Source organism: Lampetra planeri, chromosome 20 (genome assembly GCF_965212315.1).
Source record: "Lampetra planeri chromosome 20, kcLamPlan1.2.h2, whole genome shotgun sequence".
In the NCBI taxonomy this organism is placed as follows: domain Eukaryota; kingdom Metazoa; phylum Chordata; class Hyperoartia; order Petromyzontiformes; family Petromyzontidae; genus Lampetra; species Lampetra planeri.
The window spans coordinates 11,738,499-11,762,898 of NC_136126.1; the positions used below are offsets into that span (position 1 = coordinate 11,738,499).

The 24,400-nt window shown below is 42.0% G+C and overlaps 1 protein-coding gene and 2 long non-coding RNA genes across 3 annotated transcripts in view; 1 reads left to right on the plus strand and 2 right to left on the minus strand.

The window, feature by feature from the left end:
- LOC144724448 (uncharacterized) overlaps positions 1–13,923 on the plus strand; it is a 32,123-nt gene extending 18,200 nt beyond the window's left edge. Inside the window, exon 9 of the transcript XR_013586480.1 lies at positions 10,491–13,923. The gene's annotated coding sequence lies outside the window, so the exon portion shown is untranslated. The remainder of the gene's footprint in view (positions 1–10,490) is intronic.
- On the minus strand, positions 5,219–9,145 carry LOC144724450 (uncharacterized). Its single transcript, XR_013586482.1, has 3 exons — positions 7,868–9,145; positions 7,672–7,696; positions 5,219–6,262 (listed from the first exon to the last, which is right to left on the minus strand). It is a non-coding gene; the product is annotated as an uncharacterized LOC144724450 (long non-coding RNA).
- On the minus strand, positions 10,164–22,939 carry LOC144724449 (uncharacterized). Its single transcript, XR_013586481.1, has 5 exons — positions 22,747–22,939; positions 16,682–17,107; positions 14,469–14,626; positions 11,931–12,128; positions 10,164–10,242 (listed from the first exon to the last, which is right to left on the minus strand). It is a non-coding gene; the product is annotated as an uncharacterized LOC144724449 (long non-coding RNA).
- Positions 22,940–24,400: the final 1,461 nt, after the last annotated feature.

Consider the following 24,400-nt stretch of genomic DNA (forward strand, 5'->3'; position numbering starts at 1 on the left):
TATTCCCGCCGATTGTTATTGTCAGATTAGCAGAGTTGGCTACGTATGGTGCACAATAAGTTCATCACACATACATCGCAAATCTACAATTTTATACGTTCTTGTAATATTATAGACAATGATTAACTTGCATATCAGTGTTATAGCGTATGTAACCTGAAAATTGTTCTCCAAATTATTTACAGCCCTTAATTAACTGGTGGATGAAGGCATCCGCATGACTTTTAGTATGGGTGTCTTTACTATACTTCATTGATGCTGGTCAGTGTGAGGTGATGAGTCCAGGGCAGGTTGAGTTTTCACTTGCCATTGACGTTAGCCGTAGTGAGAAATTGAGTTCAGATTTCTGCTAGATGCATGGTGCTGTGTGCCCGCTGTGCCATTGTTTCACCGGATTTAAAATTATATACATTATAAATATACATAGGGAAAATTTACTACTATAATGAGCCAAGAATGTCTGTCTGTCCCGCGCGTGACGTCACTCCACGTCGGCCAGCCCCCCTCATTAATACTCATGACAGGTGACGTCTTCCACATGGGGGGCCGAGGCACCTCCTCCCGCTCCTCATCGTCAACTTACAACCCTCACTACGAAGGCAGAACCCTCACGTCACGCGATCTCCGTAATGCTATTGAGACATAGAAGTAAAAAGGACGTCATGATGAACCTTTAAATGAAATAAGTCTGTGTCCCCGCGGCCTTACAAATTGCACACGAATTGATGCAATGAATATCACGTCGCGGTCTGCTTTTCGCTTGCAAGTTTCAGATTTACTGAAATACACCCGTCCTTGGACGGGCAAAAGGCTAGTATGAATATGTGTGTATCAATAAAATTGACATTAAATATATGCATCATACTGTACACAATATTTAATATCGCCTTAAAGAGTGGAACAATCTTTTTTTGTATTGCTTCAATAATATTTTGTATACTGCACCTTACAAAAAAAATGTCAAACAATGGCAGCGGTGTAAAAATACAGGCAGAGAATACCGAACACCTTCATAAAAATACTGTGCTTACAATTCAATTCAATAACTAAGGTTTATACAGTTCACATTTTTTAATTGGTGGAAAAGAAAGTGGGGTTTTGTCTGTTTGTACGTAGGGCATTGTCTCGTGAAATTATTACATTTCCCGTTCTGAACTCGCACATTCAGCTGGGTACCACATCCCCGCAGAGAACGGCCCTGTAAAACGAACATCGTATGGCAGAAGCCGCTTGTGTAGGCCAGCAATAAATAGGCACACGTGCCCTGTAACCACTGTCGCATTCATTGCGATGACAAACCAACATTTCTCAGCGAGAATATACTGCACTAAATTAAGTGAAAGGCAGAACTTTAACGCGTCGTTTTTTATGCATTGTTGAATGGACCTAACACCATCAGTTTAATCAAGGCCTGGCTTGCCCACACTGAAGCAAGCATCTAAGCAGTGCTGGCTCAGTGCACTTGGAATGGTCAGTTTTATTTTCATGGAAATGCAGGTGGGTTGATGTTTTGTGATTGTTTAGGTGTGTTTTAAATATTAAAAGTGTATTTTGTACAAGTCAGTTGTTCTTCATTTTCACTCGAGCTGCGTTGAGGAGTGGCTGGGAGTTTTGGTAGGCTGAACGGCTTTACGAGCGATTTTTGAGAGAGGGCCTGTCAGACCCCGACAGACTACGACCCAACCCTCACACAGGCCCTACAGTCTGGATTACCCTCCCACTCCACATCCGATAAATCTCTACCATAACAGTTATTATTAAAATCCGAACTAAAGGCCTTTTTATTCATCTGGGCAAATGATTATTAATTGGTATTAATATTTTAGATATTTGGCCGATTCTAAATGAGTCGTAACCTTTTCGCACTCCACTGCCCCTCCCTGTGAAGGTCTCCTGGCTTGTGTAAGAAGTTTAGATTGGGGTCTGGAATGTTGCCTAATTGGCACATTTTTCCGTGATAACTTTTGATATTTGCCCCTTTTGTTTTGGTGCCATTTCTTTATTTGTTTATTCATTTTTATTTTGTGTGGGTTTTTATTTGCTTGGTAGTTATATGTATATTTTATTTGGGCCTTATCTATATACAGTGAGGGAAAAAAGTATTTGATCCCCTGCTGATTTTGTACGTTTGCCCACTGACAAAGAAATGATCAGTCTATAATTTTAATGGTAGGTTTATTTGAACAGTGAGAGACAGAATAACAACAACAAAATCCAGAAAAACGCATGTCAAAAATGTTATAAATTTATTTGCATTTTAATGAGGGAAATAAGTATTTGACCTCTCTACAAAACATGACTTAGTACTTGGTGGCAAAACCCTTGTTGGCAATCACAGAGGTCAGACGTTTCTTGTAGTTGGCCACCAGGTTTGCACACATCTCAGGAGGGATTTTGTCCCACTCCTCTTTGCAGATCTTCTCCAAGTCATTAAGGTTTCGAGGCTGACGTTTGGCAACTCGAACCTTCAGCTCCCTCCACAAATTTTCTATGGGATTAAGATCTGGAGACTGGCTAGGCCACTCCAGGACCTTAACGTGCTTCTTCTTGAGCCACTCCTTTGTTGCCTTGGCCGTGTGTTTTGGGTCATTGTCATGCTGGAATACCCATCCACGACCCATTTTCAATGCCCTGGTTGAGGGAAGGAGGTTTTCACCCAAGATTTGAGGGTGCATGGCCCCGTCCATCGTCCCTTTGACGCGGTGAAGTTGTCCTGTCCCCTTAGCAGAAAAACACCCCCAAAGCATAATGTTTCCACCTCCATGTTTGACGGTGGGGATGGTGTTCTTGGGGTCATAGGCAGCATTCCTCCTCCTCCAAACACGGCGAGTTGAGTTGATGCCAAAGAGCTCCATTTTGGCCTCATCTGACCACAACATTTTCACCCAGTTGTCCTCTGAATCATTCAGATGTTCATTGGCAAACTTCAGACGGGCATGTATATGTGTTTTCTAGAACAGGGGGACCTTGCGGGCGCCGCAGGATTTCAGTCCTTCACCTGTTTTCTTGGTGACTATGGTCCCAGCTGCCTTGAGATCATTGACAAGATCCTCCCGTGTAGTTCTGGGCTGATTCCTCACCGTTCTCATGATCATTGTAACTCCACGAGGTGAGATCTTGCATGGAGCCCCAGGCCGAGAGAGATTGACAGTTCTTTTGTGTTTCTTCCATTTGCGAATAATCGCACCAACTGTTGTCACCTTCTCACCAAACTTGGCGATGGTCTTGTAGCCCATTCCAGCCTTGTGTAGATCTACAATCTTGTCCCTGACATCCTTGGAGAGCTCTTTGGTCTTGGCCATGGTGGAGAGTTTGGAATCTGATTGATTGATTGCTTCTGTGAACAGTTGTCTTTTATACAGGTAACAAGCTGAAATTAGGAGCACTCCATTTAAGAGTGTGCTCCTAATCTCAGCTCGTTACCTGTATAAAAGACACCTGGGAGCCAGAAATCTTTCTGATTGACAGGGGGTCAAATACTTATTTCCCTCATTAAAATGCAAATCAATTTATAACATTTTTGACATGCGTTTTTCTGGATTTTGTTGTTGTTATTCTGTCTCTCACTGTTCAAATAAACCTACCATTAAAATTATAGACTGATAAATTCTTTGTCAGTGGGCAAATGTACAAAATCAGCAGGGGATCAAATACGTTTTTCCCTCACTGTACTAACTTTACTACCCGGCTTCGCCCGGGACTTTGATCCACCACGCCCGGCCGCCTTTGTCCCCCCAGTGGCGATGTTCACACACCACACCAGTTACTCGTTTGAGGCTGAGTCGACCTAGGGAAGGCCCAGGACCGGTTAAAATAATCGTCACCGGTGGTGGCCGTGAGCGGGAATCGAACTCGAGTCGCCGGGTTCGTAGCGCAGGAATCGCTACGCAGTCGCTGCCCCCCCCCCACACACAGGATAAAGACAAAGATCCCCCGTGTAGCCTGTGAGACTGTAGGGGGCAAGCGCTGTTAGCGAGCACCGATGAAGGCCGGCACGGCACACGAGGGGGTGGGTGGCCAGCACCACGCCCGGCCGCCTTTGTCTCCCCAGTGGCGATGTTGACACACCACACCAGTTACTCGTTTGAGGCTGAGTCAACCTAGGGGAGGCCCAGGACCGGTTCAAATAAACGTCACCGGTGGTGGCCGTGAGCAGGAACCAAGCTCGGGTCGCCAGGTTCGTAGCGCAGCGCGCTAACAACTACACTACCGCTCCCCCCACACACACGCGCACGCGTCCAAAGGTACACATACACGCGCTTGCTGCAGACACAACATTCAGGGTGCGTACGGCAGTAAACGACTAAAATAATAAACCAATGCTGCGCGAAGAACGCCTTAGACCTGCAACACATTTGTATTTCACTTTACCCGCGGAGGTAGGGGGGGGGGGACATCAGCAGGCACACTCCGTTACGCTTCCACATACGGATGACATGACAGATGTGACATCACAGCTCACTTGCCGTGCAAAATATATGCATTTTTGCGCCCCCCCTCCCCCCAAAAAGTGTATTTTAATAATTTTTGCATGGTGTACAGTCTGGAAAGTACCCACATGGCAAATTTCAAGTTTGTTGCATGTCGGGAAGTACGCTAAACATTTTGAACAGACACATTCACAAATTTCCCTTTTATATATAAAGTTTATAGAGAACAACTGTTTTATGTCAAGGTTTTTATGGATATTTTACCGCAGGTAAGTGTAAAGCAAATATTGAGGATAATAATATACATTTTAAACATTTAGTAAAGATTCAGAGGGTGTCTGGCTAGGCATGTTAGTCCAATTTATTGTCAGAGTATTTTTGTGATTAGAAATAAACGGAGTCAAGGGAACTCGCACATGCACGTGGATTACTTAAAAAAACAGTGAGCAATGTATATGGTTGGCATATATATTTGTGGTTGGCAGAAAAGCATCGTGGGTATTAAAACACAATTTCTATGATGGTGCATCATCACTTCATCATCACTTTATCATAACTTCATCATTACTTTATCGTCAACCATGTGTGCAACAAACCATAAACGTCCCATTAACTGTGTCCAGTTTACAGCAGAATAAATACATCATTTAGCTTGCAAATAAATCAATGATATATACCTCAATGGTTAATAACGGTGATGTTGGTGAGTCAACTCACATTCTGGATGGCTCTTCTACTGGGCCAACGCCTGTGATGTCTTATTTAAAGTAATTGATGCCATACCAATGTTAGGTAACACAATGCATTAATACAATTTTATTGAGCATAATTTCTCGAACAAAAGTACGTGAGCATCGTATTTTATTCTGAATAACGACGGAAGTAGCTCAAACACATTGAGTATTTAATTAACATACTGGCGGGCTATTAAACATTACAATACAAACAAAATTAAGCTTATATGATGTCAGGATAAAATATGTTTATTCTCAAAATTATATGTGAAATTAGATGGGTTTTTTTATCATCTACAGGTCACCAAAAGTAACACATGGTCACCCACGTGGCCTGGTGTGTTTTAATCTGTGTGCTTTATTGTATTTGAAGCAAGCAACATAGTTGATTGATGCCACTGTGGCCTATGTCTAGCTTTGCCACCTCTGAGGAACAAAGCACCCGGACATCTGACGGGAATATATCTCACAAAAATCAGGAAGCGAGAGTACTACCCTACATGTAATATGCACTGTCTTGAGTCGATTATTGTTATGCATCCTGGAAAAACCGACAGATTTCCCAGAACAGCAGCTACCTCAAAGAAAACCACAACTCTTTACAGTATATACAGCAGAGGTGGGACAAAGTCATTGTTATGCAAGTCCAAGTCGAGTCGCAAGTCATCAAATTCATGACTCGAGTCTGACTCGAGTCCAAGTCACATGACTCGAGTCCACATCTCATAGGTGGGACAAAGTCATTGTTATGCAAGTCCAAGTCGAGTCGCAAGTCATCAAATTCATGACTCGAGTCTGACTCGAGTCCAAGTCACATGACTCGAGTCCACACCTCTGATATACAGTATGCCCTATTTTCTAGTTACTGTATATACAGTAGATTACATGCTTGTTTTTGGCCTATGGATAGAAATTATGCTTTAAATGGTTACAGTTATGACAAAATATTACCAAACGGAGTCATTTTTACCCAGGCAGCTGGATTGAGTTTATTCTTTTGTGCTGAGAGGTGAGTGACTGGCTCAATCTGTTCCACCAAACTGTAGACGCATTCACTTGATGTGACCTCCTCTGGTTTAACTTGTTGCCTCACATTTGCTGGGACAGACACAGGGACACAAAAAACCCCACATCATTATAACAAAGTCACAGTTTGTTTACAGAATATAACAAAGTTATGAATTCCTCGCTTCTGTGGTCTCCCTGACGCCGGTGCACTGCCACAGAGATGTATCGGTCGACAAAGCAACCACTGCGAGCAAAGCAGCACCTCCAGGAACAACCTTTGTGTCTCGAGTTGAACGTGAAATGACGGACAAACACCTTTCAAACATCATTAGCAGCGTGGTGTAACTGACCATCTGTAAATAGGTGTCTCGAGTAAACAATCACAACAAATCAATAACATCATCCAATGTTTTGCCCACTCTCCAGGTCAGGTCATGCCTTCAAAAAACAGACTTTCACATTTTATAGGGGAGTTATTAAAAAAAAAATATATTTAGCTTTACCACCTAGTTTCTGTATGAATGTCACATTCCAGTATACCCCTACGCTCTCCATGTTTTCCCTTGACGTCCCCTTTAGAACTCGTCATTGCAAAACTCAACATTGGGACTCTCTTCATCCAAACGGTCCTCTTAAACAAATCCACCAATTACCTAAAGGACGACTTAATTCCTCGAACTCCCTTCCGTAGCCTCAGAACTGCCTCCTTATTCCTACAAAAAAGTTGGATTTGCTGAAACTTTGGTTAAAAAAATAACTAATTCTACGTTGCAGCTCCGCGTTTCTTGAATACCCTTGCTGCTCATCTCCAGCTTGTCTCATTAATAGCACTTGCCCGAAAAGTCTATCAAGGCTATATGGCGGGAACTTTGTCTTTGTTATACTAAGATATAGAGGTTATTTGCACAGGTACATAACTTTTACTGATACCTTGTACTTTCATATTATATTGGCACTTGTTTTTATTTGCATGTGTTTAGTTGAGAACCATTAATTTGGGAATGTGTTACTTGTTCCTTAAGCACGTTGGACTTGTTCTCTAAATTATTAATGTCATGTGTTTGTCCTAGTTTTATTACTGCTGTGCCCATGTTCTATAGACCTTCCTTTTAAAATTGCTGGGCAGCTGGCTAAATGAGATCACCTATGTAAGAAATAAATTAATTTTAAACTTAACTTTAAGAAAGGTTGTAACATATTTTTTTTGCTGTTTGTAAGTAAGATACTATTCTTTTAAAGGACGCACACATTTTTATCCATCCTTTCGAGTTGCCATATTAATATTAAAGAAAACAGCGCTTATTCGAAGAGAAACTCGAACTGGAAACCCGTTGTGACGACACACCTACTTTGCTATCCATGCTGCCTTAACGAATATTGTAACTTAATACCACAAATGTCCAGATCTAACACGAATCAGTGATTATTATACATCACAATATCCATCCTGTGAATAGTGTGTTGTATAGTTATTCAAGAGATTCAAAAACAATATTTACCTGTTGCAGTGCACTTGGCGATGATCTGAAAGGCATTTAATATAGCATTAAAGTTTGTGTAAACATTGCAAATGAAATACTGTTGCTGATGAAAAAATATAGCAATCAATAATGTCAGGTTCATCACACCACTTTACAAATTATCCATAAAAGGACAATATTCACACAACTGTCTGCATAATACAGTTTTACCTACCTTTCGTTGCGTGTCATTTTCGGTAATGATATGCCATAAATGCAAGAGCCCCCAGAGCAATGGTGAGCAGAGTCAACGTGATGACCAGCCAGAGAGCGCATTTCGCAGTTTGGGTGTCGTTTTTATTCACAGCTGCGCTTGAGATGTTGAGCCGTGGCGTGTTTGTCATCTCTGCATTGCTATAGCGCGTCGACGGATCCATCTCTGCAGTTGTTACGGTGAATTGGTGGCACATCTCCTCCAACGTACCTGATAATTTACAGTATTTATCTCAAAAGAGTTGACTACTTACAAGCAATCCTATGTTTGTAATTTTACATTTTAAAAATGGGAAAACTTAATGAAAATACGATATATGCTAGTATAGTTTTACTTTACAACTACATTTACAAAGCGAGTTGTTCCCCGTATCAGTGGACCAGTTTTACCCCTTACAATTGTCTACCACTCATGGGCAAAGCATTTTTCCCCCCAAAAAACACAAAAAGTCTCGTGCCAACATATCACGTACTCTGATACATTTCAATCACGACACATCCATTTGTGAACACCCGCTGTCTTGTTTCCCCTTCTGCACCCGTGTAAGTGGCCTCATTAATTTACTAGCCATATTATTCTTTCGTATGGATTAATAGTAGCAGATAAAATATGTTATTTTTATCCACTCAATTGTCTGTTCAGAAGCAGTGTGGATCTTGTCCATTCCTCGTTTAAAGGAGTGAAGACAACAGAGTGTTCACGATGTGGTCAATGGTTTGCGATTCGTGGCCACACTCCTCATAATTCAAAGATATTCGATGCTTATCAACGTTTAGGCGCCGCTTATGTGAGTGGAACACCACTGGCTTGTCTAAGGCGTGACCAGCCACATCAACATCAACCTAACATTGGTTCACTATAGGCGTTTGTCTTAAATTCTGAACAAAGTTTGTCTTTTTTTTTATTGCGAACATTACCAAGTTTGCGTGTAACAAACACTAATGTAGATGCAGCGTATGTGGATGCGGGGCATACATATGCACGTGCCAGTGTGTCCGTATGCATGTGGGGAGCGGTAGTGTATCGGTTAGCGTGCTGGGCTACAAACCCGATGGCCCGAGTTTGATTCCCGTTCACGACCAACACCAGTGACGATTATCTGAACCGGTCCTGCGCTTCCCTCGGTCAACTCAGCCTCAAATGAGTACCTGGTGCTATGTGTGTAAACATCGGTACTGTGGAGACAAAGGCGGCCAGGCGTGGTGCTGACCATCCACCCCTTCGTGTGCCGGTGCCGGGCTTCAGGGGTGCTCGCTAACAGAACTTGCCACAATAGTCTGGTCAGGCAATATGGGGGATCTTTCTTTATATGCATGCGCATGCCCATAGCCGTGATGTTGTGCGTAGGCACTGGATAAAGCGGGCGGGCTCTGAATGCTGTCTGACAAGAGTCCACAGTGGTGAGACTCACTTGTTGGAGTAAACAGCTTTCTAATTTCCAGCAGAGGAAGCGGTGCTTCCCTTGTTATTTCCCCTGTGCCAGTGAGCCAGCAAGTCAATGAAGAATGCCCTTTAGAGAAGCATGGTTCTCAAGACTCTTTACCAAAGGGTCCTGGCCAATTAAATTGATGTGAATAGTATGTAGGATGAAGCCAGAATCAGTGGCGGCTCCTGCAAAATCTCTCAGGGGGGGCAAATGTCTGGATGATTGATAAGGATAAGGTCCACCCATGCAAAGGATAAATTAACAGCTTAAGCATGTAAAGGCAACTTCACTTCTTTAATATTAATGAAAAATAAAGTGACTCTTACAATACATCTTGTTTGTTTCTATACTCACTATTAATACAATCCACTCATGTTTCTTTTATTAAAGATTCCACTAAGTGGCGACAAATAATTTTGTTGGATGAAACGTGCTTACATATGATGACGTAAGCACGTTAGTGCAAGCCCTCCCGGAAGCCATAGATAATGCATTGCAGCGCCCCCCGTTCGAAAAAAAACATCTTTGAATGTAAGTCTATGGGACCACTCGGGGCGATTCTCAGCTGGAGGGAAATCGCCCAAAAAGAGGCGGTACTCCACAGAACGTAGCATGACGCTGATTGGACTATATCCAGAGGCACAGTGACGGCTAGCGTGACTCTGTGGTTGAATGACATTGGTGGTGCGTCGCCCAATCGCTCTAATGAAGAAACCGCCCCTGGCCAGAATACTCAGGTACATTTAATACGCAGCTTCACAACCACTCTGAATCCAAGTGTGGTCTTCCTGGATTTCCTTGAAAAAAGTCCATGGTTTATTTGTTACGTACCAGAAGTGCACTTTTTTTCCTTCGTGTTGTTTTGAAATTGAGGATCATAAACCTATGATTTATTGTCAACTATGATTTCCTGCAAGTAAAAACATTTAGGGAGATAAGTTGTACTTTTGAACAGTGTGTATTCATACTCATTGTCGAAAATGTTAACATAACGTTACACAAACAGGGTTCACACATTCTATGCATTCTCAGCCAGATACTATGTAAATACAGTTTTGACTCAATACAACCATTCAAACGATTGCCAATTTGTGCCGAAATTCATACACTTCATTGTATTGCAGATTCATTCTTTAATACATTCTCTCGTCTATACAGCAGATCATCGATTATCCGGCACAATTATCCAGCTTCCAACATTATCCAGCGAACCTCCATCACAGCTGATGGAGTTGGATTCAGTCTGAATAACCACCTACAATTCTACACCCCCGATCATCACCCCATGCCAAGTCTTCGAGATAGGAGTGGTGAGTATAGTACAGTAAATACAGTAACTTTTTTACAGTAGGATATTTATTTCTGTCTACTTTTTTGTATGTTTGTTGACAATTTCATATAGTAAACAAGTTAAATACGTAAAAAAATACACAACACCCATAAACATGTGATGCAAGAATGTGCAAAAATAATCTATTTTAAATTACGATGTGATTATCCGGCATTTTTTTTTATTCAGAACCCCCTTCCCCCCTAAGGTGCCGTTAATCGATGATTCTATTCTCTGACAAAACAAAAGTGCGGTGCTCTCCCGATGTGCAGTTGGGCAAGGTGACCGTCATATTTGGTTTTGTGATACATCTGCCATCTCGTGGAGAAATGTGTAAAGTGTACATGAGTACCAGGGTCATTCTCTATTCAACATTTACATGTTACTGAAACGTTACAATTGAAAATACCCTTATTTAAGCAAATTAATACAACAATGTTAAATTACGCCACTTATTACAGTAAATAGTGTATATTTTTCAAATTAGAATCTAAATATTCGGCTGAAATAATTGATGATAATGTGTATCAAGTTATGGGTGTAAGAAGTAATGATTTCCAATTCACGTCCACGACTTACTTTCTACACCACTTTACTATAATATTATATGTATTATATTATTACTCGATATGTTTTAAACTGAAAACCCATGACCTATTTCAGCTTCATTGAGTTGAGTCTCACCATCGACGTGTAGCTTGTTAGTACTTTACAGTTTTATTATGTCGACATAGATTTACTTCACTAGATAAATATCCAATTAGTCATATTAACACTATGTTCTGTTGAGTAATAGCAGTAGGTTGGCTAGTGACACACCTTAATGTTTAATACGCTATGTACCTAAACGTAAATATACACATAGAGCCCTTTGTCAATTCACTGCTGGATAAGGACATCCTCACACTGTGGGTCATGTGGGTTATTTGGCAAGACGTCACAAACCCTGGTCAGTGCGGGTTGTTGAAGACAGAACGAATAGAACAATACAGTACTGCAGTACAATAGCCGGTGCTGCACTGCCATCTGTAGACCGCCACCTTATCCCCGCAAGCTGCCTGTGGCAGCCTGCTTGTGGATGGTCACCCATCCATACAATGTACAGGCTCAAAATCTGCGTAGCTTCCAAGACCTGGTACGTTTTGGGTGATTTTGTCATCAGCAACTAAAAGTAGCGTAAATAATGTCTTTCAGCATTAACACATCTAATACAGTGTTGAAGCTACGAAGTAAAACATTCACATGTATTAGACAGTGGTGGGAGTCACCTGAACATGGAGATCACGAGACCCTCCATCAATCCAGCCATTGAGTAGAAACACAAATGTGGAGTGGGACTCTTCATCTTCCACCTCAATCTTATCAAGGTTCCAGGCCGATAAGAATGTATACCAAGTACGACCATGCGATATGGTAACCCTCGTTATGTTCCCAATGTCTCTAGATTTCAGAATGAAAGTGTCCTTCTGTGAAAATTCATATTTCAAGGTTAATGTAATCATGGCGATTATCTTATGTTTGCTGACAAAATTTCGAGTACCAATGTAAAGATTCCATGTCTTAGTAATCAATTAAATATATAAACAAAATGTGCATTGCTTTAGTAGTAGAGGGAGCCTACCTTCCAGTATTAGCTGACACTCGTTGGTAGATACAATTCTAAACTCTGCTAAACCACTGTTATTGTTACAGAGAAAACACTGGTTACTGTGACTCTGTTACCCCTGAATCCACAGGGTGCAACCGAGCGCTGTATCAATCCATTATCTGCAAAATTATTATTTTTTGTATTTACAATTATTACAGAAAATGGAAACAAAAACAAGTAGTAATAGGTGGGTGCTCATTTCATCATAATATCCAGATGCACCACCTGTGCTTCTCACTGTGCCAACATGTTGAATCTTAGTTGCATAGCGCTCTACTCGTTGTGAGCATCGCTCCTCCACCCTGTTGTTAGAGGGAAACTGCCTCCAAAGGCCTTTCCCTTTATTTCTTATGGGAGTGGTCACATCATAGACCTTGACCAAAGTCAATAAAGCAGAGATGTAAATCCTGTTTAATCTCCCTACACCTCTGCTGTAGCATACAGACATAATATGGCATCTGTGCAGGACCACCCCACTTTGAAACCATATTGAGGCTCTCTGCAAGCCTCTCTTTAGTGTGCCTGGCAAGGCATGTCGAATAATTAATCTTTGCCACGATCTTTCCTGACACACTGAGGCGCGAGAAGCTCTGGTACTTGTTGAAATCAGTGGGACCCTGAGAATATGAAGGGTAGCCCAAAACCCCTGGCCTATTGATGGTATCATAGACCTTACCCTGGGCATCCTTCCAATCTCATAACATGTAACGTGATGCAAGCAGTTGTAATGATGTCATGATTAGGACAGCCACTACACGATTGCCACCCTCAGTAGTTCGCTTGGGAGGTCATCTCTGCCTAGCGCTTTAACTGGTCTCAGGCTCTGGATTGCTCTTTTTAAGAGATGCCACATCAGCCAGCTACTCATAAGTGGTGTTAACTCCTTTAATATTTGAGGAACTGCAGCCCCAGCAGGGTCAACCCCGCCTCGCCCCATGATGTTATCTGAGCTAAGTGGTTTCCCCTCCCCATAGACCTCACAGAAATGCTCAGCAAATCTGCAAACCTGTTCCTTGGGGTCACAGATCGTATTACCACTCTTTCCCTTTTGGATGGTAATGGGTGTGGCACTGCAAGTTGCTTTTTAGATAGTATTAAAGAGTGACTTGTCATCGCGATGCAGTTTCGTTGGACCTGGTACTTTCTTTCAGCGAGCTAAAACACCTCCATTATGCATTAGTTGAATCTGCCTGCATGAACCTATGATAGTTATTTGCTTGTATGTGAAATGACAGGGGGCCACTTGTCGGCCTGACGGGGTAATCACGGTTATGGGCATGTTACGTAATGTCTAATTATGAGGAGGGCATATCTGGGGTAAAGGTGAAAGGCGGAGTCCGTCGAGAAGCTCCGGGAACATGCTTGAAGGTTCTGGAAGGGGGTGTGGGCGGAGGCAGGGCTTGGCCGCGCCGGGGTGTATATAAGGAGGACTGAACCAGAGGTTCGGTGCTGTTGCGGGTCTTGGGTCCTGGCTGCGTCGCTGCTCGCTGTCATCTATCTTTGTGGTCCGGCCACCTGACCGATCATCTGCAAGGCTTCCATCGTCGCCTTCGCTGCGCTTGTCACACAGCTGTGTAGTTGGACGCCGACGATGGGGTTGTGTAGAAGGTAAAGTCACGTAGGTAAAATTAAATAATCAAAAAATAAATATTAAAATAATAATAGAAATAAAATAATAAATCACGACCTTTCGGAGGCAACACGTCTCCATCATAACCTGATGAGAGAGACTTGTGTTGCCTCCAAACGGCGTGATTTATTATTTTATTTCTATTATTATTTATATTGTTTTATTATTTATTTTGTTATTATTTATTTTTACCTACGTGACTTTACCGAAAAAACCTAAGAGTATGCATCCTTGCAGTCACGAAAGCTTCAAATCTAGAATTGTGTAGAAGGGTCGGCTATGTGTAGCTACGTAGAACGTTACATAGATGTATCGCCCAGTGTTGTGCTTAAAGTGTGAGAATAAATAAGCCTTCTACACGACATGTCTCAGAAGTCGCTGACTACATATTACAAAAAAGCCTTTGACACGAGGTAGTGAGGCTCTCCTGTGTAAACAAATCAGATGGGCAGTACTACAGGAACACTAACTAAAGAACATTCACGAGTTTTCACCATTCTGTGACTGTGAATCAGTAATACTGTATACCTGATAACGTTCAAAAGGATCGTTGTGTGTCTTGGAGGAAGTTAGATCCATTGCAGGATTCGCTGCCCTTCCATGGATTTTAATAGAAACGGCTTCATTAGTTCCAGCTTTAGCGTCAATTCCAGTATAAACGTGTATGAGGTATATCTTCAGCGAGTCTGTAATTTATAAAAACGACGTTATTCAGAAGAGTATTTCACCTTTTTAGTAGAAAACACATTCAAAACCATGGCCATTTTTCATTACATAAATGCATAATGCAACTTCAAACTTTTCTATACATGCAGGGTTTCTCACTTGTATAATATATTCACGTCATGTTTTATTGATGGCAGCCTGCCATCGTTCCACATGCTATATACCAAAACTGTGGCACATTTTATTCGTAAAATCTGGATTTAAATGGAAAAAGTTCTGCCAGCCGACATTTTACAGCTTCTATAGTTCCTGAGTGCACTGCATAGACCTTTTTAGGTGGCATTGGAAATGTTACCGGTACTCTTATCCTTATATCGTGGCTGGTACCTGGATTATAATAATTATATTTTATTTAACCCCATTCTTGCAAACTGCATTCCAAAACGCTGAAAATTGCAAACCAAATGAAGATCAAAAATAGTACGAAACCACAGAAAAACAAACCGAACATGATTTAAAAATCTATGAGGCGGGATAACAGTACAGAGAATAATAACAAACAGCAAAAGTTTGATTGCATACAGCATCGTTTTTGCCAAAATCTTTCCTTGTACACTCAGGCGCAATAAGCCCTGGTAGTTGTTGCAATCAGTGGGACCCTGAGAACATGATGCCCTAGGACATACCAGCTGTCGGCAGCAGTAAACAAAGACGTTTTAAAATGTGGTCTGAAGATTCAAAGGGAGCTGATCTTACAATTGTGCAATGCGTGTGCTCTCCACGCAGGAGCTGCAAAAGAGAATGTGCGACGCAACAGCCTTGTATTTGATCTTTACTGTGACTCACAAATCAAGACAAGAAGCGTGAAGGAGTCGAGATGAGGAATACATTGTGGTTGCAGTCGCATCTTGCACAGGTGAAGGAAAGCAGATTTAGTAGCATAAGAAATATTGAGAGATAGATCACTCTGTGTCCAGGAGGAGATCTAGATTCTGCACATGCCTGAAAATGTTAGTAAATTTCGATTTAAAGCTTTCGTGACTGCAGGGATTCATCTTCTTGGTTTTATCGGTAAAGTCACGTAGAAGGGAAATAATAAAATAATAAAATAAAACATTATAAAATATAATTCTGACAGAATTGTTCTTCACCTGAGGACGGTTGCTTGTGTTGTGGCCGAAACGTCGTGAGAATTGTATTTTATTATGTTTAATTTTTATTATTTTATTATTTCCCTTCTACGCAACTTTACCGAAAGAACCAAGAAGAAGAAAAATGTATGAGTAGCAGACTGAGAGGTATTTACTCCTCTCGCAAACATCTACATTTCGATATACAGTCGACCCTTCCACATCTGGGGGGGTTAGCGGCGCAGGCCCCCGCGATCTGGAAAATGTTTTGGTTCCCTTGGCGAGCGAAGCGAGCACCTCCAGCCAGGGGGTTTGGGGGGGGCGCTGTGAGCGTTTGCGTGTCGTCTGCTAGCTATCGCGTTCTTTTCGCAAACTTTAACTTTTTACAAAATTGTGTATATTTATGGTATTAAAAAATAAAATACATGAATATTATACAGTCCTGTACATATATTTTATGCATTTGAGTTACAAAACTTTTTGTGTGTCGTCTGCTGGCCTTCACGTGTCGTCTGCGGCTTTTGCAAAAGTCCCAAAACTCCCAAAAAAATCCCATTTAATTTCTTATGCCGACCCCGCGATATATCGAAACCGCGATGGGGAAAGTCGTGATGCAGAAGGGTCAACTACCATTGCACAGGATTATACTACCCTGTGCTGAACGCCTCGTCATACTGCAAGCTCATCTGCATGACCTTTTATGTCACTTTTATTCTATGGGATGTGAGCGTCACTGGTAAACCATAAATTATTTCCCATCCCGAGTTGCCCTGATGCGGTGGTGCTGGGTCTTCTCTTCAAACTGCTGCAGTCCTCGTGATGATGGTGCTCCCATGATGCTCTCTGTACAATGTGTTTGTACCACGTCACAATGTGCTTGTACCGCTTGACAATGTGTTTCTCATTTTCCATTATAAAGCCAGGGGGTTGTATTGTATTACTTACTCATTATTGACAGCTGAATTGGCATCATGGAGTACCTCTTGCTAATCTGACTCTTATTCCACAGGTCTGTCTCGCACACGGTGAGACTGTTGTTACACACGTGCTGGCCAAGGAGAGCCCCCGTGACACACGTGTACGTCCCCGTGTCGCCAGCCTCCACTCTTCTTTTCATGAGGCCACCAGACCCAGAGCAGCAGAGCCTCTCCACCCCTGATGCGCCCCCTCCATCACGATCGCAAGAAGGGATGAAGGCTTCTTTTTCGTTGCACAAAGCCACGGGGACCGGCAGGTCTCTGGCTCCTTGTGCCACCCTGAACCAGACCACCCAGCCTGGCTCAGCACTCCTATTTCGGTCACACGGCAGGGAAGCCGTGGTGTTCATCTTCACATCCACATTGGTGGTGGACAATTCCTGTTGACATATGACTATAAAAAACATACTGTATTAGCATTTGGAATGAACCTGGCAACACCAGAGTTGCGGGATAACAAGACATGCATTATACTGTATCTTCTTGGTTCTTTCGGTAAAGTCACGTAGAATGGAAACAATAAAATAATAAAAATAAAACATTATAAAATAATTCTCACGACGTTTCGGCCACAACGCAAGCAACCGTCCTCAGGTGAAGACCAGGTCTGTTGGGGAGACAGCGTCTGAATGAAACACCACCACGCTTGGAGCGTCTATTTAACCTGGGTTGGAAGGGGGGAAGGGCGCCTTGACAAAATAATTTGCATATCAAGGGGAATTTTTGCATATTCATGGTAAATGCAGGTATGTGATTAGTACTACTTGTGAAATGCGTAGGAGGTGGGCGGGGGGTTTTCAAAGTCATATTATGCCCGTGCATTATGCAGGATTAGCAGCATCAAAGGGAGGGGATAGGGGTAGTATTAATAAAGGGAAGGAATGTTAATAGTATGTAGCTGCAGTAACTAAACAACCACGTAAAAAACTAAAGTATAAACTACATAGTATCATCAGTATACTAAATATACTCTCCAATAAGCTGAGCTATTAACAGTACGTAATACATTACAATTCTACGTCGCAAAAAATATAATATGCTTCCAGCTAAACTTTTTTCTTACATCACACGGGTCTACCCCGTACTATATGCTGCCATAGACAACCCCAACATTAAATTATATACTGTATTACTATACACCACCTTAGAATAATGCATAGTGTAATATTACACTATGTATTATTCTATCCACCCTATTGTATATCACACTGCTGTATATTCACTATACAATTAAACATTACAATTTTATACTATTTATTATTATACAATCTGCTATACACTATACCATTGACCGTCGAGTGAAAGATACTGTAATGTTTAATACAATGTATGAGGCAATATATAGTATCGTAATTGTATAGTGAATATACAGCAGTGTGATATACAATAGGGTGGATAGAATAATACATAGTGTAATAGTGTCATATTACACTATGTATAGTAATACAGTATATAATTTAATGTTGGGTTTGTCTATGGCAGGATATAGTACGGGGTAGACCCGTGTGATGTAGAAAAAAGTTTAGCTGGAAGCATATTATATTTTTTGCGACGTAGAATTGTAATGTATTACTTACTGTTAATAGCTCAGCTTATTGGAGAGTATATTTAGTATACTGATGATACTATGTAGTTTATACTTTAGTTTTTTACGTGGTTGTTTAGTTACTGCAGCTACATACTATTAACATTCCTTCCCTTTATTAATACTACCCCTATCCCCTCCCTTTGACGCTGCTAATCCTGCATAATGCACGGGCATAATATGACTTTGAAAACCCCCCGCCCACCTCCTACGCATTTCACAAGTAGTACTAATCACATACCTGCATTTCCCATAAATATGCTAAAATACCTCTTGATATGCAAATTCTTTTGTCAAGGCGCCCTTCAACCCCTTCCAACCCAGCTTAAATAGACGCTCCAAGGGTGGTGGTGTTTTATTCAGACGCTGCCTCCCCGACAGACCTGGTCTTCACCTGAGGACGGCTGCTTGCGTTGTGGCCGAAACGTCGTGAGAATTATTTTATTATGTTTATTTTTATTATTTTATTGTTTCCATTCTACCTGACTTTACCGAAAGAACCAAGAAGATGAATCCCTGCAGTCACGAAAGCTTTAAATCGAAATTCATCATACTGTAGTTAGAAGCTAAATTAAGTAAGTGATTTGGGGTGTAAATCATGATACTGTTATCTGATAATTCACAAGAGGCCTGGCTGCTTTATTTACTTTGTCCATGACATCTTAAGCGACATTTTCTATTTGAATTGCTGTTTCCGTTATTTTTGTGTATCTTAAATCATGTTGTTAAGTCTGTAGATTAAACTTTTCACATTATACATTCATTTCCAATATATGTTCTTTAAAAACTTGCAATTGTAATAAATAGATTAACCAACTTTATTTGCGATTTGTTTACTGTTCCTCATAGCACAGCATAGTATACTGTACTCAAGATTATAGATAAGTTTATCTCAACTGCAAACACTACCCAATATTTATATCACAGAGAGATATTCTATCCCGCCATGTGGCACTGGCGAAGTTCTTAAATCACAGTTGGAAGGTCATGAGTTAACATCTTAGCCATGGATCGACTCGTACCATAGTTCCCTCGGTAATATTAACATTGCAAGCACATTTGTGAGAAGTGTGTATGTTGAACTTATTTCGCACCGTACGTAGCCAACTGTGCTAATCGGAGGTGCGGAAGTTGCTATGTTCAAGAACTGGCCCCCTCTTTGGAACGTTGCTCAGGGCTCTCCAGCGGAGATGAGAAAAGGCCAATGTTAATTTGTATAGTGTAGAAATCGAAATACAAAAAATCATGAATATAACTATAATTACGCATAAAAAATGCATGAATAGGATTCATTTCCAGATTTTAGAAGTGGAAGTTGGTTGGTATGGCTCATTGAAGCAGTGTCGCACGTAAAAATCTGCTTTAAAAAATGTATATTTAGAAAATATTTTTGTTCTATTATTTAAACAAACTTTCACTTTTTTTTAAGTGATCGATTTCGGTTACGTCCTGTTATTTTTATATTGACGAATATATTTTCCAAAAATCGATTGAAACATAGAATCAGTACAGAATACAGTGATGCACAAAGGGTGTACCATGCACGAGGCTATTTTGGCTTCTCGCGAGCTGATGCTTTAGCTCCCACAGAGATAATGGCGAGAAAGGCGTGGCTTAGGGGTAGTCTCAGGGACACCCCAGCCAATTACAAGCTGCCATTCTTTTGCATATAATCTCCCACTATGAAAAGCAACGGCTCCATCTCCCTCGACCCCCTTCCCATCTCTGGACAATAGAAAATGTGGATAAGTGGACTGTAAGGAGACTCTATTTCATCTTTCAGTGAGCAAAACGCACACGTTAGTTTTTTTTACATCATTGTTTATAAACATTGCTGTTTAAAACAACATTGTAACAGTATTGGTGCATACAAGCACCCTTCCCAAGTCGTCATGTTATGTGTGTTGGCTTTCCTGTCATCCAGCCAGCCAACCAGCAACATCAACATTTTTCCGAATATAGAAGGCCACACGTCGTTTGGACGCGACTGTCCGTCCTTCCCTCCCTTCGCGGGATACAAAGCCCGGTGTGGAGGGTACTGGGGGGGAGGCATGACGTTGGCACGCACGAACCCTGCTCAACGGTGTGGGATGCGGGTGACGTCATTACGCAGATATATTTAGTGACGTCACCGTCGGCCACGATCGCACTTGGCTGGATGCCAGTCAGGAATCCAGGCATGAATAACAACCCGAAAATCAAACCAGAAAACGTTTTTTTCTCATTTACAAGACACTTCAGATTCTTTAAGGGGTTGTCTGTTACTCTATCAAATAAAGGGAAACGTTTTATGCTAAATTAGCAACGTTTATCTGGAAATATTCCTAAATTCAATTGAGGCCCCATTGTGTATGAGTGAAGTCTCCAGATATTATTCACTCCATCAGACTTTTCTGCTTTGAAGAAGGGCAGTTACCTAAAACGTTTCCGATTATATATTACTCCTTAAAGGCGATATTGACAAATGAAAAGTGTTTTTGATAATAGACAAAGATGATCGTCATTAAAGTTTCCTTTATTGCTACTGCCATTACTATCTCAGTTAATGATTATGTTATCACTGTCTTCGTTAATGATGATGCTGGTAATGATAGCAACTGTTGGTTTTGCCGTCGCAAATCACCTTCACTGATCTGGCATAGGTCGGTAACCACGTGGGAGATGACCAATTCACCCTGCTCATGTTATATCTTCTTCTTCGGCTGTCCATCGCAAACGATAATAACTGTGGAGACCAGTCAGTAGCAGAATGTCCCCGGGCGCTGGTGGGATGAGAGGCCAGCCCCTGGAGTAGAAGCATCGGCCGCACTGTGGGCAAGAGTTGCTCGTCTGCTGGATGGGATTTGGGTTGTGCTCCTGGTGGTGTTGATGCTGATAGTTTTTTTTCTCTTCAACCTTCTTAACCTCGTAGGCTTCAGCACTTCACCAAAATTATCAAAATAATAGGTTTTACCTGTTCTGGCAATAAAACGGGTGTTAAGATATTCAAACACCAAATAGATACCTTTTGTAAGGCATCAAGTCGGCATTATCCACGCATACTTGTGGCAAAACGTGCAAACAAACATGCTGTAATGATATACGCATTGTCTTTGAAACTGATTCATCTACACCAGAGACAGCTTTCTTCGTGGCCTTGTCTCTGCACCGGTGTTAGACCAGAGAACGCCACAAGTCGTACAGTTCAAAGACAATGCAAACATCAGAACACTCATAGCTCGGGTCGAGCAGTGATATCTACGGAATACATTTTATCCACTCCTTACTGTTGGCTGCCAATTCTTTCCGTGTTTCTGCATTGATCTTGACTGTCTTAAGGTCTCTTTTAAGCGCGTCTTTGTAGCGACGTTTTTTGCCACAGGGAACACGCCTTGCCCTCTTTGAGTTCACCGTAAAAAAGTATTTTAGGAAGCAGATGTTCTGGCATTCGAGTTACGTGCCCCGACAATCTCAATGGAGAGGAAGTAATTATTGCTCCACTGGAAATTCCAGCTCTCGCCAGCACCTCGGTGCTATGCTACATAGTCCCGACATCCGCAGAATGGTGATAACCGTGAAGATGATGGATGTCGATGTTTGAAAAAAAAAACGGATGTCATCATCTTCGTTGCTGCTGATGCCACTGCAGCTGTGAAGAACAGCACTGCACTACGCTGTACCTTGTGCCAAATTTCTGCAATTGCTCTCAACATTAGCGTTACTGTACCCAGTATACAGTGCCGGATTATCCTAGTAGCATAAGTAGCTACATATGCTACGGGCCTCGCACTTTCAATGGCCCTGCGCTAAATGCTATGAAGCTATCAATTCCGGTTAAGTGATTCTGCACTTGCTCTATTACTATAGCACTATACCGCCTTCAACTTTTATGAACGACAGGGTGTTTAAGTTTATATTTGAAGCTTTCGTGACTGCAAGGATTCATACTCTAAGGTTTTTTCGGTAAAGTCACGTAGGTAAAATGTATAAAAATATAATAGAAATGATACTAATATTTTTTATTTCTATTATTATTTCTATTATATTTGTATTAATATTTACCTACGTGACTTTACCGAAAAAACCTAAGAGTAGGGCGTTTAAGGTTAGCGATTTATCGTATTATCTGGCTGTATAGCAAATGAAAAAATACAATTGCTTTACTGTGTAAGTTAAACATTTGTGTTTTTATACTAAGGTGTTTTTTTTCTATTTAGGGCCCCTTCATAACATATACTACAGGCCCCGCACTAGCTTAATTCGGCACTGTCACTATGCCACTTGATACAATATAATTTACACTTTTTAAGATCAATCACATAAAAGAGGCGTTTTTCAGTGACGAATATGAGAAGTAGACGTATGTGTTCCTCTGACCCAACTACAGTTAAGAATTCTATATTTTTAAATTACACAATATTTCTTCCGGAACATGTTAACTGACACAACACAAGACCAAAGGTACTTACCTACTCCGAGTACTTTAATCAGTAGAAACATTTTACAAATAGAGAAATTGCAAGCCATTTTGTAGCTTTGTTTTTTGTTGTTGTAAAAAAGAGTACTTTAAGTTTTATTGCGTACTATACTTTAATATAATAAGGTTACGACCATACACATGCCTCTAAAAAGAGCCTGGGAGAGAAGGAAGCCAGGAGCCAGTTTCGTCTTCGAAATTCAACTGATTAACGTTTCGATAAGTGTGTGTGCGTGTGTGGCACCACAGCCCTAGACGGCCCCCACCAACATCCCCCCCTGCGTGCCAGTTTCCAGTGAGACGTCCCGGAGACGTTCGGTGACAATGCCCACCGAGACCCCAGAGGATATTTTAAATAGCTGCGTGTATTTGTTCGAGCATGGATCAAGATATTACTTTTTTTTTTAATCGTGTATATGTGTTCCATGCTCGAACACATACACACAGCTATTCAAAATATCCCAGCTTGATCCATGTTCGAACACATATGTAGTGTTGAACTTTACGCGGACAACTTCTTAATCCGTCGTCACTTTATTTTCAAACTCAGCACATTCCGCCACCCAGACTCCAGCGCGTTCTCCGCTCGCTTGCTCCGCTGGCCTCGCTCGCTCCGTTCCCTCCCTCCCTCCCTCTCCGTCTCTTTCTCCCCCGACTCTCCTCTCTGCTTCGCCCGTCTCGGCTTTTCCGTCTCACTCCGACTGTCTCTCTCTCGTCTCCGTCTCACTCCAACTGTCGCTCTCTCTCGGCTTCTCCGTCTCACTCCGACTGTCTCTCTCTCCGTTCCCGTTCCACTGCTAGCCTATCCTTTCTCTCATCTCTTCTTCTTTTCCTGCTCCACTGCTACCCTATTCTATCTCTCATCTCTTCTTCTTCTCCTGCTCCACTGCTAACCTATTCTTCTTCTGCTCCACTGCTACCCTATTCTATCTCTCATATCTTCATCTCCGTCTCTACTGCTAACCTATTCTTCTTCTTCTGCTCCGACCGTCTCCGTCCAGCTCTCAGCACAACTCCCCGTCTCACTCTCACGCTCCCGTATTTATCCCTGTCCTCATTAATTTACACTTAATTAACCGGCGTCCCCCTGACGCCCTGCGCCAGCGGTCCCCGCCGCCACCTGCTCCCATCCCCAGACTTACTGGCGCCACCTTGTCCCTGACAACAACAACCGGCCAATCACTGCCCTGCATCCCATAATTACCTAACGAGCCGTCTCCATCCGGCCGTTGTCCCCCAGCAACACCTGCTTGTCCTGATAGGACCCCACTGTCCATAACCCACACGTGTTTACAATTTCCCCCCTTGGTGCGCGTTAATCCACTACACATACACACAGCTATTCAAAATATCACAGCTTGATCCATGCTCGAACACATACACGCAGCTATTCAAAATATCACAGCTTGGTCAATACTCGAACACATATGTGGTGGTCATGTTGACACACACGCACGTGCCAACACCAGGGTGCTTATCAGTACGGGGTGGTTGTGTACTCCTGGCCAGGACCCGCCGGGGAGAGGGGGCTGTGGGCAGTGTCTACGATCCCACAGAACCCCGCCCCTCGGTGGGGAGCAGTAGAAACCGGTACGGACCGGTTGGGTTAACGGTGGCCAGGACCCGCCGGGGAGAGGGGGCTGTGG